Genomic DNA, 17124 nt, shown 5'->3' on the forward strand with positions numbered 1-17124 from the left:
CATCTTAGAAAACAAAAGATACAAATTTGTGTAATACTTGCAAGCATTGTGGCTGTTACATAAACAGAAACATTTTTACTTATGCATACTGAGTAACCTAAATGGAGAAATTTGGCTTTCACACAGGCAAACATGATTTTTCTGAGGTTTCTGATCAGGATAGGTTGAAAGTTTCATATGTATGTCTGTGTTATCTAAGTGACTGGTGATTTTGAGTGATGGAATTTTGGGGTGTCTTTCACAAGAACTAATGTGTTTGGACATACAATCAAGTTTGTAATCCCCCAAAACAACTCCAGATGCTGAGATTCGTAAAACTCTGAACTCTGTGGTTGGAGGATCCCCAATGATTGGCTACGTCTAGACTGGCAAGATTTAGCGCAAATACTTTTAATGGAAAAGTTTTTCCGTTAAAAGTATTTCTGCAAAAGAGCATCTAGATTGGCACGGATGCTTTTGCGCAAAAGCATCTGTGCCCAGTATAGACACGCTTTTGCACAAGAAAGCTCCGATGGCCATTTTAGCTATCGGGCTTTCTTGTGCAAAAAATTAAGGTGCCTGTCTACACTGGCCCTCTTACGCAAGTATGAACTGCCCTGCTCTACCAGCCATCTCGGTCCATGCCCCTGGCTGCCAGCTTGTTGCTCCTGCAACTGCTTCATTGGCTGCCTGCTGCCACTTCTACCAGCTGTCTGCCGGTCGTCCCTGCCAGCCGCTCTGCTGGCCACCTGCGCTTGCTGGTTGTCCCTGAAAACTGCTCTGCTGGCCACCTGTGCTTGCTGGTCGTCTCCGCAAGCTGCTCTGCTAGTAGCTCAACAGTATAGTGCCAGGCTCCCCACAGCAAGGCTGTGTCTACATTGGAATGATTATGCACAAAAGTGGCTGGTTTTGCGCAAATACATGCTGCCTGTATACACTGGCGGGAAGTTCTTGCACAAGAACACTGACATTCTAATGTGTGAAATCAGTGCTTCTTGCACATGAACTCTGATGCTCCCGCTCAGGAAAAAGCCCTCTTGCGCAACTGTTTTTGCGCAAGAGGCCAGTGTAGGCAGGCAACGTAAATTTCTTGAGAAAGAAAGCCCAATGGCTAAAGTGGTCATTGGAGCTTTCTTGCACAAGAGAGTGTCTACACTGGCACGGATGCTTTTGCGCAAAAGCACATCTGTTGCGCAAAAACACATGCCAGTGTAGACGCTCTCTTGCGCAAATACTTTAACGTAAGAACTCTTGCGTTAAAAGTATTTGCGCAAAATCTTGCCAATGTAGACATAGCCCAACAGTGATTTCAGCTCTTCCGCACTATAGCGCCAGGCTCCCCTCAGCACACAGTGATTTCAGCTCCTCAGCAAGTTCAGCTCATAATAGAGGAGTCTCAGTGCTAGTGCTCCAGTGGCCCTCACTGAAGTCAGCTCAGCAGCTTGCAACTAGACTCCTAATCGAAGCCAACTTAGTTCTACTATTCCACAGTGGAGAGAGGAAGGGGTGCAATGGGTGTTGTTTAGGCCCTCAGACAGGGCCCCACCACCAAGTATAAAAACCTGTCCCCAACCTCTCTCAACTTGACTGGGTTTGGAATCCACACCACTTATCTAGTGACTGCTACTTAGTTTATGGCAAATCCCTCTGTCATAAACAGTTCCACTATTTCATTGTCCTTGATTCATATAATCAGGGTAACAACACTTTATCCCCCCTGCCTCAATAACAGAGAGACTGGGGATCCCACCGTGGCCAAAGTGACCATTTGGGCTGCTGTGAGCACATATTAGGCGGGGTGGGTGTGCCTATGCAAATGAGATCAGCCCCTGAAATCTTTTTGCACCACTCACCACAATTCACCACCAGGTGTAAGGGGAGAGCATTTCCACTGCAGCACCTGGCATTGACTACTGTCAGCAGACAGAATACTGGGCTAGATGGATCTTTGGTCTGACCCAATGTGGCTGTTCTTTTGTTCTCATGCTAAACACAGAATAGCATAAAATAGGGAGAGACATGGCAGGCTGCTACTTCATGCAGGGAGGCATAACTCAACCCATCTTGCACTAGGCTGGCTATTTGCAGACTGCCCAAACAGACCCAGCACTCAAAGCTTCCCCTATAAACTCTCATCCTACAAGTGGAACCTGTAACACCTTACAATTTAAAGTGATGACTTGTAATTTTGACTATCTTCAATAAACCACGAGACCCTTTAAGTTGTACTTCCCAAGAAGAGTATGTTTAATTATACAAACTCATTGTTGCTTTTTTAATCTTGAATGGCTACGTCTACACTGGCCCCTTTTCCGGAAGGGGCATGTTAATTTCAGCGATCACAATAGGGAAATCCGCGGGGGATTTAAATATCCCCCGCGGCATTTAAATAAAAATGTCCGCCGCTTTTTTCTGGCTTTTAGAAAAGCCGGAAAAGAGCGTCTACACTGGCCCCGATCCTCCGGAAAAAGCGCCCTTTTCCGGAGGATCTTATTCCTACTTTAAAGTACTTCAAAGTAGGAATAAGATCCTCCAGAAAAGGGCGCTTTTTCCGGAGGATCGGGGCCACTGTAGACGCTCTTTTCCGGCTTTTCTAAAAGCCGGAAAAAAGCGGCGGACATTTTTATTTAAATGCCGCAGGGGATATTTAAATCCCCCACGGATTTCCCTATTGCGATCGCTGAAATTAACATGCCCCTTCCGGAAAAGGGGCCAATGTAGACGTAGCCTAGTTGTTCAACAATATTAACTTACTTCTCTTCTTTTTGTATGTATTAATGTGGACAAGAAAAAAGGGGATTAGCATTTGTGTAAGGTCTGCCTGAGGGGCATATGTAATACTGTGATGCTGTGGAATTTTTGGTCTCTGATTTACATTTTTTAGTTTGGAGACTTTAATATGGCAAAGCTCAAAAGGTATTGCTCAAAATTATATCGGGCTCCAGTTTTAGCACTTTGTAAAGGAAACGTCTGAGACAAGGCAAAGATCTGCAACTCTCCATAACAGATAACATCCATTAGCATACTGCTGATTTTTAAAGAACTCAAAAATAGAAATTGTACCCACTTGGCCAAACTGTGGTATTAAAAGCTGACATCTCCCTAGTGCAGAAATCTATCATGATCTTGCATCAAGAAGGGCAGTAAAAGAGAGCAAAATTTATTTTACTGAAGACTCTTGGAATGATTTAATATATGGAAAAGAGAAATGCAGGCTGAAAGCAACTCTGTGAATAGAATCCCAGAAGGCTCTGAGAGAAGCTCGATGGTGGATTTTGTACCAAACGTCATTAAGGGCATGTTTACTCTAGGAAATAATTTCAAAATAAGTAAAATCAAAATAATAACTCCTGAAATAAAAAAATCGAAATAATGTGTCCCCACCAGGGGGATGCATCAAAATAGCTCACAATTATTTTGAAATAGCACATCCACACTGATTGAAGCCTGCCTTGGATTTAGAGCCCCCAGACACATTCCAAGAGGGGCACCAGGAGGGCAGACCCTTCCTGTGGCTACTTGTTCAGGCAAGCTATGATGCCTGCATTCAGCTGCTCCTCTCTATGACTGCATCTCTCAGACCACTCCTTCACATCCTCTCCCCTGTGGGACACCAAACAAACACAGTGTGCTCTGGTTGCCCTTGTGGATGTCATAGCACTCACAAAATGGAGCTGCTGCAAAGCAGTGCCAGGCTCACGGGCCTTGTGCTGCACCTCATGGTGCAGTTCACCCAGACAGCCCACACGCTGCTCCAGGAGTACTACAACCAGTCCAAACCGAAGGACCTCTTCACCCAGGTCTGGCACTCCTGCCCCTCAAGGCCCTGGACACCAAGGAACACTACTTCTGGTAGACAGAGACCAGTTCCGACAGGTGGGACTGCATCATCCTTCAGCGATGGGAAGACCAGCAGTGGTTCCAGAATTTCTTCATGTGGAAAGCCAACTTCCTGAAGCTCTGTGAGTGGTTCATCCCTGTCCTCAGGCAACAGAACACTCGACTTTGTCCACCATCCACCTGCAGAAGCAGGTTGCCATCACTCTGTGGAAGCTCGCCACGCTGGACGGTTACCACTTCATCGGGAACCAGTTTGGTGTGCAGAAATGCACAGTCGGGGCCGTGTTCCTGCAAGTAGCTAAGGCCATAAACTACATTTTATTATAGAGAGTCATCACTCAGGGGAACATGGACATCATCGTTATGGCTTTGCTGCCATGGGCTTCCACAACTGCCATGGGAGGGGAAGGGGCATAGACGGCATTCTCAAGGAGGGAGAGAGGTGTTGGGAGAGGTGTGTGTGAGTGGCAGAGGCCACTTGCCAGACAGGGTGCTACTGGGTTCCCGTCTTTGTTCTTCTCCCAGCAGGTCCCCGTGCATAGAATCAATCTTTTTTGCATCACTATGTTTGACCAGGAGCAAATGCTGCCTGAAGACAGTCATGACTCCGTGCCATGTGTGGCACTGCTGTGTGGTTCTGTGACCCAGAGTCCTTAATGGTGTCTTGTTGTAGGAAGGTGTCCCACCACAAAGGCCAGAGTAATGCTCGCCTCTCCAGGGATAGGGATGGGGCTGGCACCTGCCTCAGCCAGGTCAGGAGGGTGTCCTATGTTAGATCGTCATAGAGCTAAGTGCTCCAGGCTAACACTCCAGGGCTATGTCTACACTGGCATGATTTTCCGAAAATGCTTTTAACGGAAAAGTTTTCCGTTAAAAGCATTTTTGGAAAAATCGCGTCTAGTTTGGCAGGATGCTTTTCTGCAAAAGCATTTTTTGCGGAAAAGCGTCCATGGCCAATCTAGCCGCGCTTTTCCGCAAAAAAGCCCCAATCGCCATTTTCACGATCAGGGCTTTTTTGCGGAAAACAGTACTATGCTGTCTACACTGGCCCATTTGCGCAAAAGTCTTTCGGAAAAAGACTTTTGCCTGAATGGGAGCAGCATAGTATTTCCGGAAAAGCACTGATGATTTTACATGAGATCGTCAGTGCTTTTCTGGAAATTCAAGCAGCCAGTGTAGACAGCTGGCAAGTTTTTCCGGAAAATCAGATGATTTTGCGGAAAAACTTGCCAGTCTAGACAGCCCAGGTGCTGACAGCCGTGGGAGGCTCAGAGGGAGCGCTGGAGTCTGTCATGGCTCCATTTGCTAAGGCTGTATGGCACAGGGCTGGCAAAGCTCTCCATGTGACACAAGCCCTCTTCCTGCTGCTTTAAGCTCTGCAAGAGAAGGAGCTGGTATGTGTGGCCAGAATGGCCAGAAGTGCAGATGAGAGGGGCCTCTGGAGGCCAATTATTTTGAATTAGCAACATCGGAGTGTCCTCACTACCACTATTTCAAAATAACAGTTTGGAAATAAGCCTTATCCCCGAGGAAAGCAGGAGTACAGATTCTGAAATAACCTGCCCTTTATTTAAAAATAATGGGCATGGTAATGAAAACTCTCCCCTTGTTTTTTTCTAAATAAAGGGGATTATTCTGAAATAATTCCCTAGTGTAACCAGGGCTAAATGACTAGAGGACTGACTTGGCATTGCACAGGTCCTTTAGGGCAGGGGTCTGGTGATGTTGGGGATGTAGGAGTCAAGGCAGTGGCTTGGAGATACAGGGGACTCAAGACAGAGGCTGGAGACATGGGAGTGCAGGACTCAGGGTTGGGGGCTAAGGAAGGGCTCAGGACAGGGAGCTGGGGATATGGGTGGGGGGTACAGGAGTCAGACTTGGGAGGTGAAGAGGTGCTCATGTAGGTGATGGGGGGTACAAGAATCAGGTCAGGTGTTGGAGGAAGGGGGCAAAAAGAAGGAGGTGGGGGCCTCAGAGCATGAGGTGGGGGTGTCTGCCAACTTTTGGCTGGGGTCACACACCCATTGTCTGGCGTCTCCCAGGGATCAGCCTGAGAGTGGAAGGGGCTGTGCAGGCTGCCTGCTGGTGCTCCCCAGGTGTAGGAGGGGATGCGTGGTCCATCCACCAGTGCTGCCTACGCCCTGCCTGGAAACAAGGATGGCCATGCAGCCCACCCTCTGGTGCTTCCTGGACCTGGCCTGAGGGTGAGAAGGGCTTCCATGGCAGGAGACATGGAAGAACATGTCAGAACCGCCCACCAGTGCTCCCTGGAGCTGGTCTGTGGTAGCGGGGGCATGCAGGGTCTAGCAGCTGCTCCCTGGGGCAGACCAGGGTGGTGGTTTCATGATGCCAGACAATGGCTTCTCCTTCAGGCACTTGCTGCTCCCCTGTGGTCATCTGTGAGTGTAACTGTCCCTGCTATCACACCCCTCTTTTTCCATCTGATGAAAAATAATCACATTTCACGCACACCCCACTGTCCTGGTAAAACCAACACCTAAACCTTGCTTTAAATTATGATAATAGGAAGCTGCATACCAAATCTGGTGGTCTTAGCTCTTACCAGTTAGGAGGATTTCTTGAATACATGGACTCACAGATGGAAGAGCAGACAGGAACACATTTCTAAAATATATACTAATAAGATTATTGGGTCAAGATGATGGTGTTCCTATTCCTGCTGCTTGTAGAACAAGTGCTTACCGAAGAAGCCTAGAAATGAGAGGCCCATATAACACTGGAATATGCAATCACAAGTTATTAGAGTCCAGAAAATTGACCCGTTCCCTATTGTCCTGATACTAAACTATGAGGAAGAGATAATCCTCACATGTTTTATTCACAGTTCACTTTCTGCTGCTGCTGCTGATCTGAACCATTGCTAAAGACTGTTTACATCTTGGAATGTCCAGGTACATATTAATAAAATGAACATCTGATGAAAAGTGAATTACACTGTCCAGGTTATGCACGTTACTGCTTGCTCCCTTGCTGTCCCTCCTTGAGCTTGAGGGAAATCTACTAATGAATGTATTTGAATTAATGGATGCTCCACATATTGCTCCGGTAAAGAAAAGAGAACAGGTGCCTCCTTGCTGTACATAATGTTATTGTTGCTGGTTTTGATCCAGCAAACAGACTGTAACACTGGGATGAGCAATAATTTTTGATGGGGGGCCACTCCAAGAATTTAGAAAGTGGTCGTTGGCCGCACTGTTCAGTGATATTAATGGAGGAGGTGCCTGGTTGGGATGGAGGTTGGGTGCAGAAGGGAGTTTGGGGTAAGGAAGGGTTACTACGGACGTTAGTTCGAACTAACTTTCATAGGCGCTACACTAGCGCTCCATTAGTTCGAATTTAATTCGAACTAATGGAGCGCTTAGTTCAAACTAGGTAATCCTCATTCCACGAGGATTAAGCCTAGTTCGAACTAGCTAGTTCGAATTAAGGGGTGTGTAGCCCCTTAATTGGAACTAGCGGGAGGCTAGCCCTCCCCAGGTTTTCCTGGTGGCCACTCTGGCCAACACCAGGGAAACACTACTGCCCCCCTCCCGGCCCCGGACCCCTTAAGGGACACGGGCTGGCTACGGTGCCCGTGCCAGGTGCAAGCCTGCCAGCACCCAGCCAGCAGACCCTGCACCTGGCATGGATCGAGCCCCCCAGCCCTCCCCCTTTTCCCGGGACCAGGCTGGTGGCTCCCGGGAGCTTGCCCGGGACCGCAAGAGGCGGGCACCCGCCTGGGCTAGTGCAGACATCGTGGACCTCGTCCACGACCTCCGCACTAGGCACAGGAAAGTGGCTGGCTAGGGCAGGAGAGCTGTCAGCCTGGCCACCCAGGAGCAGGTGTGCATGAAAATCAAGGTGGTCCACTGAGATCCCCGACCCTGAGCCCTGAGCTTACAATGGCCGTACTGGGTCAGACCAAAGGTCCATCTAGCCCAGTAGCCTGTCTGCTGACAGTGGCCAACCCTAGGGACCCTGGAGGGGACGGACCGAAGACAGTGACCAAGCCATTTGTCTCCTGCCATCCCTCTCCAGCCATCCACAAACCTTGGGCAGGGACACCACTCCTACCCCCTGGCTAATACCACTCCATGGACCCAACCTCCATGACTTGATCTCACTTCCCTTTAAACTCTGTTCTAGTTCTAGCCTTCACAGCCTCCTGCAGCAAGGAGTTCCACAGGTTGACTCTTTGCTTTGTGAAGAAGAACTTTCTGTTACTAGTTTGAAGCCTGCTACCCATTCCTTTCCTTTGGTGTCCTCTAGTCCTTCTTTATGGGAACTAATGAAGAACTTTTCTGTATGCACCCTCTCCACCCAACTCCTGCTTTTAGAGACCTCTATCCTGTCCCCCTTCTGTCTCCTCTTTTCTAAGCTGAAAAGTCCCAGTCTCTTTAGCCTCTCTTCATATGGGACCTGTTCCCAACCCCTGATCATTGTAGTTGCCCTCCCCTCTCCCAGCCTCTCTCTTCCCCTCTCCCACCTCCTTTTCCCAGTCTCCCCCAGTTTTACTTCTTTTTTGGGGGGGAGGAGGGATTTGGGTTGTGAGCTAGGGCAGGAGGGGACTATGATCTGGGGCAGGGGATTAGGGTGCCAGATCTGGGAGTGTGTATGGGTGCAGGAGGGGAGCAGAAGATTTGGGTATGTGGAGTAGGGGGGCAGTAGAGGGGGGCAGGGGGTTGGGAAAGGGAGGGTCTGGAGTGCCAGAAGTAGGCTTTGGACAGGAGATTTACCAGTAGCCAATTCCTGCCTGCCCCACCCCTGCCCAGGCTGCTGTCATGTGCTCTGTGAATAACTACAAACTCCTTGGGACTCGTGGCTGCCTGTTATTGAAACAGGCGGCTCCCATTGGCCAGTTTCTGGCCAGAAGCCAGCCAATGGGATTGTGCTGGGGATGGGAGTAGCTCCCAGAGTTTCCCCCATTGCCTTTAGGCTCAGTTTTTAAAGTGAAACCACCCCACAGCATTAAGATGGGGGTAGTACAAGCAGGGGATCCCTGCAGCATCTGCGGGCCAGATTCAGCCCACAGTGCGTATTTTGACCAGGCATGCGGTAATGGAATGTGTTGACAAGCACTGACATCATAGGTGCAACAAAAAAAGGCAGTACAGCAGGTCAGAATTTTGCCTTCTGCTAGTGTCATCCACTGTTCAGGGTGTATTAGGTTTCCTCCTCTGTACCTAAATCACCAGAGGATGTGAATGCTACAAATGCGAGTTTTAGAGTGTATTTCTCTTGCTTAAGCTACAGAAACTCAAGGGCTACATCTAGACTGGCCACAAATTCCGGAAAAGGGATGCAAATCAGGTAAGTCAGCATAGGGAAATCCGTGGGGGATTTAAATATCCCCCGCGGATTTAAATAAACATGTCCGCCGCTTTTTTTCCGGCTTGGGGAAAAGCCGAAAAAAAAGCGTCTAGACTGGCGCGATCCTCCAGAATAAAGCCCTTTTCCAGAGGATCTCTTATTCCTCTCTTGAAAGTAGGAATAAGAGATCCTCCGGAAAAGGGCTTTATTCCGGAGGATCGTGCCAGTCTAGACGCTTTTTTCCGGCTTTTCCCCAAGCCGGAAAAAAAGTGGCGGACATGTTTATTTAAATCCGTTGGGGGTATTTAAATCCCCCATGGATTTCCCTATGCTGACTTACCTGATTTGCATCCCTTTTCCGGAATTTGTGGCCAGTCTAGACGTAGCCAAGCTGTTTCCCCTGGAATCAACAATTCAGTCTCCAGTGTTGGTCGTGATGATGGCTGTCACACTTGGATGGGTAACCATGTGGAATAACTAACTAGGGTATTTTTTTCGTTGTCTACCTGAGTAAATTAAAAATGGATGTTTAGAAAAAAAAGCTCCCTATCAGTATAAAATTGCAATCACTTATGTTATAATAAATCTGGACTCCTTGGGGTTTTGATATAAAAAACTATGCACAATGATGCTTCAATTATCCTAATATGTTCGCTTTAGAGAGTGAATAAACTAACCAGGAAGTTTTATTAGATGCTTATTGATGGACTGGTGACTTAATATTTTGCAGCATTCTGTTTTATAAACAGTTTAATTTTTAACAGCAAACCCTGAAAAGGCAGCCCCAAAAGCTGAAAATGTATTTCTCAAAAGTTTCTGCTATAACGGTAATTTCTAAAGAGACGTCCACATGCCCACAGGCTATTTTTTATTTGTGAATTAGACAATTTGAAAATATTAGAATATTTTTCAAAACAAACATTTGAGGAATTATCCATACCTGTATCTTTTGTGCAGATATTTTGTATGGAGGCAGAGACTTGAACTCACAAAGATGGTAAACTAACACCTTCAAAAAACTCTGGTTAATTGAGATTATTTTTTAGAATTTGAATCAATAAGACTTAAACCACTTTCACAGAATTAAAAATACAGTTAAAAGTTCCATATCATACAACCTGCCTATGAATTTTTCCATGTGTTTTGGATTGCATTTTCTTTTGGAAGTTCTTTTTCTTGTCAGGATGTTTTCTCCTTTCTTAAGTTTTCCCGCCAACCTCCACATGTTTTTAGTATTGTTGTCTTTCAGTCTTACATTTATGTAAATCTCACAATCCTAATGCTAGCTATTGGTGGGGAAAACATTTTGGCAAGCAACTTCACTTACACAATGACAGCCAACTCTTCATGTAAAACAGGCACAGAAACAAGATGTCCTGAAGTCTTTACAGAGGCTATTTATCCTAACGTTGAGTATACAGGTCCATGTTCTCTTACCATCCATCTCTTGCTTCATTAAATGTTTAAAATGTTAACTTACATTTTGAGACATTTCAACACTCCACATGCTACTTCTCTTGCCTCCAAAACACAATTTATTTCTGGCCACGAGCCACTTATGAAAGAACTCTTAATATAGATAGGATAGTGAGGTGAATTTGTTCATCCACTCAACAAATGGAGTATTAAATAGCAGCAAGCTCTGTTTCATGTCTTAGTTAAATTGTATTCTTTTTTTGTAAAAGTAAAAGAAGTTTTAAGAAATACTCCATTCTGATTGGCAGAATTGTTTTTTCATGTAAATATTTCCCACTGTGTTTATTTTGTTATTCAGTTCCAGATGTCATTGAATGATAACATGGCTCACTTGATGTTATTGGATGAAAAGAATAGTTGATGTGTTGATATTTCTCATGTATTAGGTCCTTCTCAGTTAATTCCATGTGTTGTTGTAAGATAACATAGAAGATGTGGTAGAGTGCAAGGGGAACGAGGGGGAGAATTATTTGTATACCTTCCAATGCATCAAAATACCTAGGTGCAATGGTGAGAAATGTCCAAATGCCCAGTGTTATTTTTTTTAATATTGTAAAACAGTTGTTTAAGTAAAGTGCTCCCAGGGCAGTATGTTAACCCCAACTAGTGCAAACACTTGGGGTACGTCTAGACTACAGGCTTCTTTTAAAAAAGAGCACCCAGATTACAAAAAGCAGATTAAAAAAAGATCCACTTTTTCGAAAGAGAGTGTCCAGACTGCCTGGACACTCTCTTGCAAAAAGAGCACCTGGAACCACTTCTGGTAGGGCATGGGGCAGCATTTACTTCCGGGTGCTGCTGCACGAGGCTTGCAGAGACGTGTGCTTAATGGGACTCCCCAGGACAGCTGTTTCTCTGCTTCTGCTGCTGGCTTGCCTACCTCTCAGAGGAACAGTGAAGCTTCTGCAGTGCTTGCTCTGGTTGACCAGCTTTCTTGGATGCCACAGCAGTTTGGTTTTGTGTTGGTTTTTCTGATATTTGTATTTTTATTTTTTTGCCATGGAGCTGGAGCTTGAACTGCCCCTGGACAGGTGATGGCCCCACACTGCCATGCCGCAAATTCTGATGCACTTCCATGACACAGTTATGATGCTCCTGTCCCATCTGGACTCAGACCTCAGTCTTGAGACCCTCTCCCTCGGTGCAGGACCAATGGCCTTGCCATCAAACTTCCTAATGGAGGGGCGATTTTGGAGGCTAGACACCAGTTCTGATGTTGGGACCGGCTCATCCTGAAATGGTGAGATGACCAGCAGTGGCTCTGAAACTTCCACATGAGGAAGACCACAATCCTGGAGCTATGTGCCTGGCTCACCCCTGCCCTCCAATGACAGGACACCCACTTGCGGCCCGCCATCCCCCTGGAGAAGCAGGTCGCTATTGCCCTTTGGAAGCTTGCCACCCCCGACAGTTACCGCTCAGTGGGACACCAGTTCGGCGTGGGGAGATCCACCATTGGGGCCATCTTGATGGAGGTAAGGCACTCTTGGGGGACAGTCCCTGTGGGGGGGGAGGAGATAGAAAAAGGGGATCACCAGAAAAGGGCAGGAGGAGTGCGAGGTGGAGTGGTAGGGGGGTCCTGGCTTCATCCAGCCCTGCTGCTAGGAGGGCAGCCTGAGGCCGGTGGCTCATGTGGTCTTTGGGGGGGAGGTGAGGGTGGCGGGCATTTCCCAAGAGCTCAGGCATCATCTCTAATTCCCTGTTTTGTGTGTTTCTCCATGTGTCCTTCTGCAGGTGGTGAGGGCCATCAACTTAAAGCTGCTGCACAGGATCGTCCGCCTCAGAGACCTGAACACCATCATGGCTGGCTTTGCTGCCCTTGGATTCCTAAACTGTGGAGGAGCCATCGATAGAACACACATCCCAATCCGTGCACCACCCCATTGAGGGGCCCCGTATATAAACAGGAAGGGCTACTTCTCTATAGTGCTGCAGGCCCTGGTCGACCACTGGGGATAGTTTTACAGACATTTGTGTCAGGTGGTCAGGCCAGGCACATGATGCCTACATATTTAGGAACTCCTACCTCTACCGCAGGCTGGAACATTCTTCCTGCAGTGGAATTTTGTGGTCGGGGACATGCAGATGCCACTTTGCATCATGGGCATCGTGGCCTACCCCCTGATGCTGGGGCTCATGAAGCCCTACACTGGCCACCTGGACCCAAGCAAGGAACAATTTAACTCACACTTGAACTGGGCTTGGATGCAGGTGGAATGCGCCTTCAGGTGTCTAAAGGGAAGGTTCAGATGCCTGCTCACTCGACTCAACATGGGGGAATGTAAGGGTATGTCTACACTACCACCCTAGTTCGAACTAGGGTGGTATTGTAGGCATACCGCACTTGAAAATGAAGCCCGGGATTTGAATTTCCCAGGCTTCATTTGCATAAGCCAGCCGGCGCCATTTTTAAATGCCGGCTTGTTCGAACCCCGTGCCGCGCAGCTACACGTGGCACGGGCTAGATAGTTCGAACTAGCAAGCCATTCCGCACTATCTGTACGCCTCGTGGAACAAATGAAGCCCAGGAAATTCAAATCCCGGGCTTCATTTGCAAGTGCAGTATGCCTACATTACCCCGCTAGTTCGAACTAGTGGGGTAGTGTAGACATACCCTAACATCCTTGAAGTGGTGGCTGCCTATTGAGTGCTCCACAACCTTGTGGAGAGCAAAGGGGAGGCCTTCCTCCCAGGATGGGTGACAGCAGCTAGTGGCGAGGGGAGGCAGTAGGGCTGTGTCCAGACTCAGGGGTTTTTTCGGGAAAAGTAGCCTTTTCCCGAAAAAACTTCCCCTGCGTCCAGACTCAAGCCGCGTTCTTTCGAAATTATTTCGAAAGAACGCGGCTTTTCTTTCGATGGCGGTAAACCTCTTTTTACGAGGAAGAACGCCTTCTTTCGAAAGTTCCTCTTTCGAAAGAAGGCGTTCTTCAATGTAAATAGGGCTACCTCAAAAGAGAGCATCTAGACTCGCTGGGTGCTCTCTTTCGAAAAAGCGGATTGCTCTTTCGAAAGATCCGCCTGCAGTCTAGACGCGATCTTTCGAAAGAGGCTCTTTCAAAAGATGCTTTCGAAAGAGCCTCTTTCGAAAGAAGCCTGCAGTCTAGACATAGCATAGGAGTAGCCCCAGACAGCTGCCATCTGCCAGGCCCACCAGGCCACGGTGTACATCCAGGAGGCTCTGAGGGAGAAATTCTCTGAAGGAGCCCAATGACTCTCCTCAGGGCCTCCCCAATGGGGGCTTGACCCTGGCCTCCCAATACCTTTCCCACTACAACCCATCCCTTCCCGCACTTACCGGACATTCCAATACAGACACCACATTATGTTAGAAAAATAAACTTTGTATTCAATTGTAATAACTGTAAATAACAAAGACACCAGGGTATGTTTGAAAAATAAACTTTGCTTTCAGTTGAAATACATGTGATTAACTAGGGTTAGAGGAGAGATCAGAACCCGGAGGGGGATCAGAACCTGGATGGGGGAGGTGGGAGGGAGGCTCAGGACTAAGAGTGGCATCTGGACTGCAAGCTCCTGCTGCCTCGGGTCTGGGGATCTTGATGAACTCAAGGTTGGGTGGGGTCTGGGACAGTAGGGGGCTGGGCAGGAGGGGGGGCTGCAGCTGAGTCTGTGATGGCAGGAGGTGGGGGGCAGGAAGTGAGGAGGAGGAAAGGAGGGAAGAGGGTGATGGGGGAAGGGGAAAGGGAATGCAGGGGGGGCAGGAGCAGGGTGAGAAGGAAGAGCCGCAATGGGGACAGGATCTGGGAGGGCCATGACCTCCCAGATTGTGGCACATATTGTAGTGCACTCCTGGATGAGGTTGTCCAGCAAGAGGGTATGCCACACAGCCTCTGCCTGCATTCTCTCAGCTATGGTGTCCTGAATTCTTTGGAGGCCCCCAATGTGCTGGCGCATGATGTCTTGATAGACGCACCAGTGCCTGCGGCTTCCATGGACCTGGATGGGTGTTGGGACTGGTGTAGCTTGACCCTCAGGGATGGATGGTCTGGCTGTGGAGGACAAGAGGGAGAAGTGGTCAGTCATACATGCACACACTGTCCCTGCTTGAGAGCAGTGAGTACCTGTCCTTGGAACAGGGGATGCTGATATTCTGACAGCAAGCCCAATGTGGCGTGGCCAGCAGCCCCTGCCTCACAGGGGCCTCGAGGTGCCCAGGGCACCATCCTCCCTCTGCGCCCCCCCCCCCCACACACACACCATGGCCAAGCAGCCCAGGGAAGTGTCCAGCCACAGTGGGTTCCCAGGTGTTGGAGAGGGGCCTGGAGCAGCCTGGCCCTCCCTGGGCCCTCTCTCCCCCCATACGCCTGCACATGGCAGCACTGTCTACGGGAGTGGTTGTTGCCTCACACGTGCACAGAGGGCCAAGTGCTATATGTGACACTTGTAGGTCTGTGTGGGGTCGTGAATGTGCCCTTGTGCCCAGCCTGTTTCTCGCAGTGCCTGGCAGGGGGAGGACAGCCCTTCCTGGGGTCGGACATGTCTGGGGTCCTTCTCAGGCTGTGAGCAGCAGCTCATGTGTGACCCGGGACTGCACGTGCTTGCACGTGCATGGAGAGCTGCACGCTGTCCAGGCCGAGCATGATGCATAATTATCGTGCCCCATCCCCTGTGCTCCCACCTCCCCTGCCCTGTGTGTGTGTGGCAACCTCACAGCACTCACATGATGTTCCCTCTCTGGGGTATGAAGATTCCTGGGAGGCCTCCTGTGTCTGGGGGACCAGCTACAGGGCGAGTGTCCTCCTTCTCCTCCTAGACCTGCTGGTCATCTGGGTTGTCCTCTTGTAGCTGCAGCCACTGCTGGATGGATGTCTCCATCCCCGACTCGATGAGCACATGTGGAGATGGGTTCCCTCCCGCCCAGGATTCTGTCCAGCTCCTCATAATAAGGGCAATAGTGAGGAGCTTTCCCGGAGCAGGAGCTGTGCTCCTGGGCCCTGGCATAACCCTGCCTCGATTCTTTCACCTTGCTCCTCACTTGATCCAAGGTGTGGGGGTGGTGGCCTCTCTTGGCCAGACTGATGGCCATGCGGCTATAAATGTCCACATTCCTGCGGTGTGACTGGAGACCCTTCAGGGACTCTTCCTGTGACCACAGCTCTAAAAGTGTCAGGACCTCAGCCCCTCACCAGGATAGAGCCTGGCATTTTGTGCCCCTGGTTGGGTCCTGGGATGGCTCCCTGAAAGGTCCATGGGGGTCTCAGGAAGCTTGTGGCTGTGCCATGGCTCCTTTTTTGTGTGTCAGGGAGAGCAGCACAGTCAGGGTCCTGCTGTGAGGTCGGCTTCCTGCCACAAGGCTTGTCCTGGGTGCCTGTGGCTTTAAGACATGGGCTGGAGACAGGAACTATAGAGATGTGATTAGTGTAGATGGGGTGTCCACCAGGGTTTTTCCTGGAGGCCTTTTTTTTTTTTTGAAAAAACTGCCTTCCTCGTGTCCACACACACCTTTTTTTGAAAGAGCTCTTTCGAAAAAGGTGTTCTTCCTCGTAAGAGTAGGTTTACCTCTGTCAAAAAAAAAAAGCCTCGTTCTTTTGATTTAATTTCGAAAGAATGTGACGGCAGTCTAGATGCAGGTGACGTTTTTATGAAAACTCCACTTGTTTTGAAAAAACTCTATAGTCTAGACATAGCCTTGGTGATATCTGTCAGGTTCAGTTTTACCCACATCTGAAAAGAAATCCATCAAATTGTACTTAAAAATAAGAGTTTATATATTCTCTCTCATAATGTATTCTTATAGAAAGAATAAATAGTGTGGTCTGCTTCTGTTTAGTTGCTAAGCCATTTTGGATCTCTTAACATGTTTTTCTTTTTAACTTGGGATCCTCATTTAAGTTGAGCCTCTGTTGTGGTGTCTTTGAAAAGTTTCAATGAAACTTTCAGGAATGTTATTTCTGGCACTGTACCTTTTAAATTCTATTTAACTGACCTCCTCATTTTTGTGTAGTTTCCCTTTCTGAATTAAAAGCCACAGTGTTGGACAGTTACACTGTTTTTCCTGCCACAGGGATGTTAAATTTAAATGTGGTCACTATTTCCACGTGGTCCAGCTATATTCACCTGTTGGTCCAGTTCCTGCACCCCACTTAGGACTAAATGAAGAAGAATTGCCTCTCTTTTTGTGGGCTCCAGAACCAGCTGCTTCAAGAAGCAGTCATTTAAGGTGTCAAGAAAGGTTATCTCTGTATCCTGTCCTGAGGTGATGTCAATATGGGGATAGTTGAAATCCCCATTATTAATGGCTTTTTTATTTGTATAGACTCTCTAATCTCCCTGAGCATTTCACACTCACTATCACCATACTGGTCAGGTCTTCATTAATACATCTCTACTGTTATATTTATATTAGTAGAGCATGGAATTACTATCAGTAGAGATTCTATGGAACAGTTTGGTTCATTTAAGATTTTTACTTTATTTGATTTTATGCTTTCTTTCACATATAATGCCACTCCCTCACTAGCATGACCCGTCCTGTCCTTTTGATATATTTGTACCCTG

The sequence above is a fragment of the Pelodiscus sinensis genome, chromosome 8 (genome assembly GCF_049634645.1).
Source record: "Pelodiscus sinensis isolate JC-2024 chromosome 8, ASM4963464v1, whole genome shotgun sequence".
NCBI classification, from domain to species: domain Eukaryota; kingdom Metazoa; phylum Chordata; order Testudines; family Trionychidae; genus Pelodiscus; species Pelodiscus sinensis.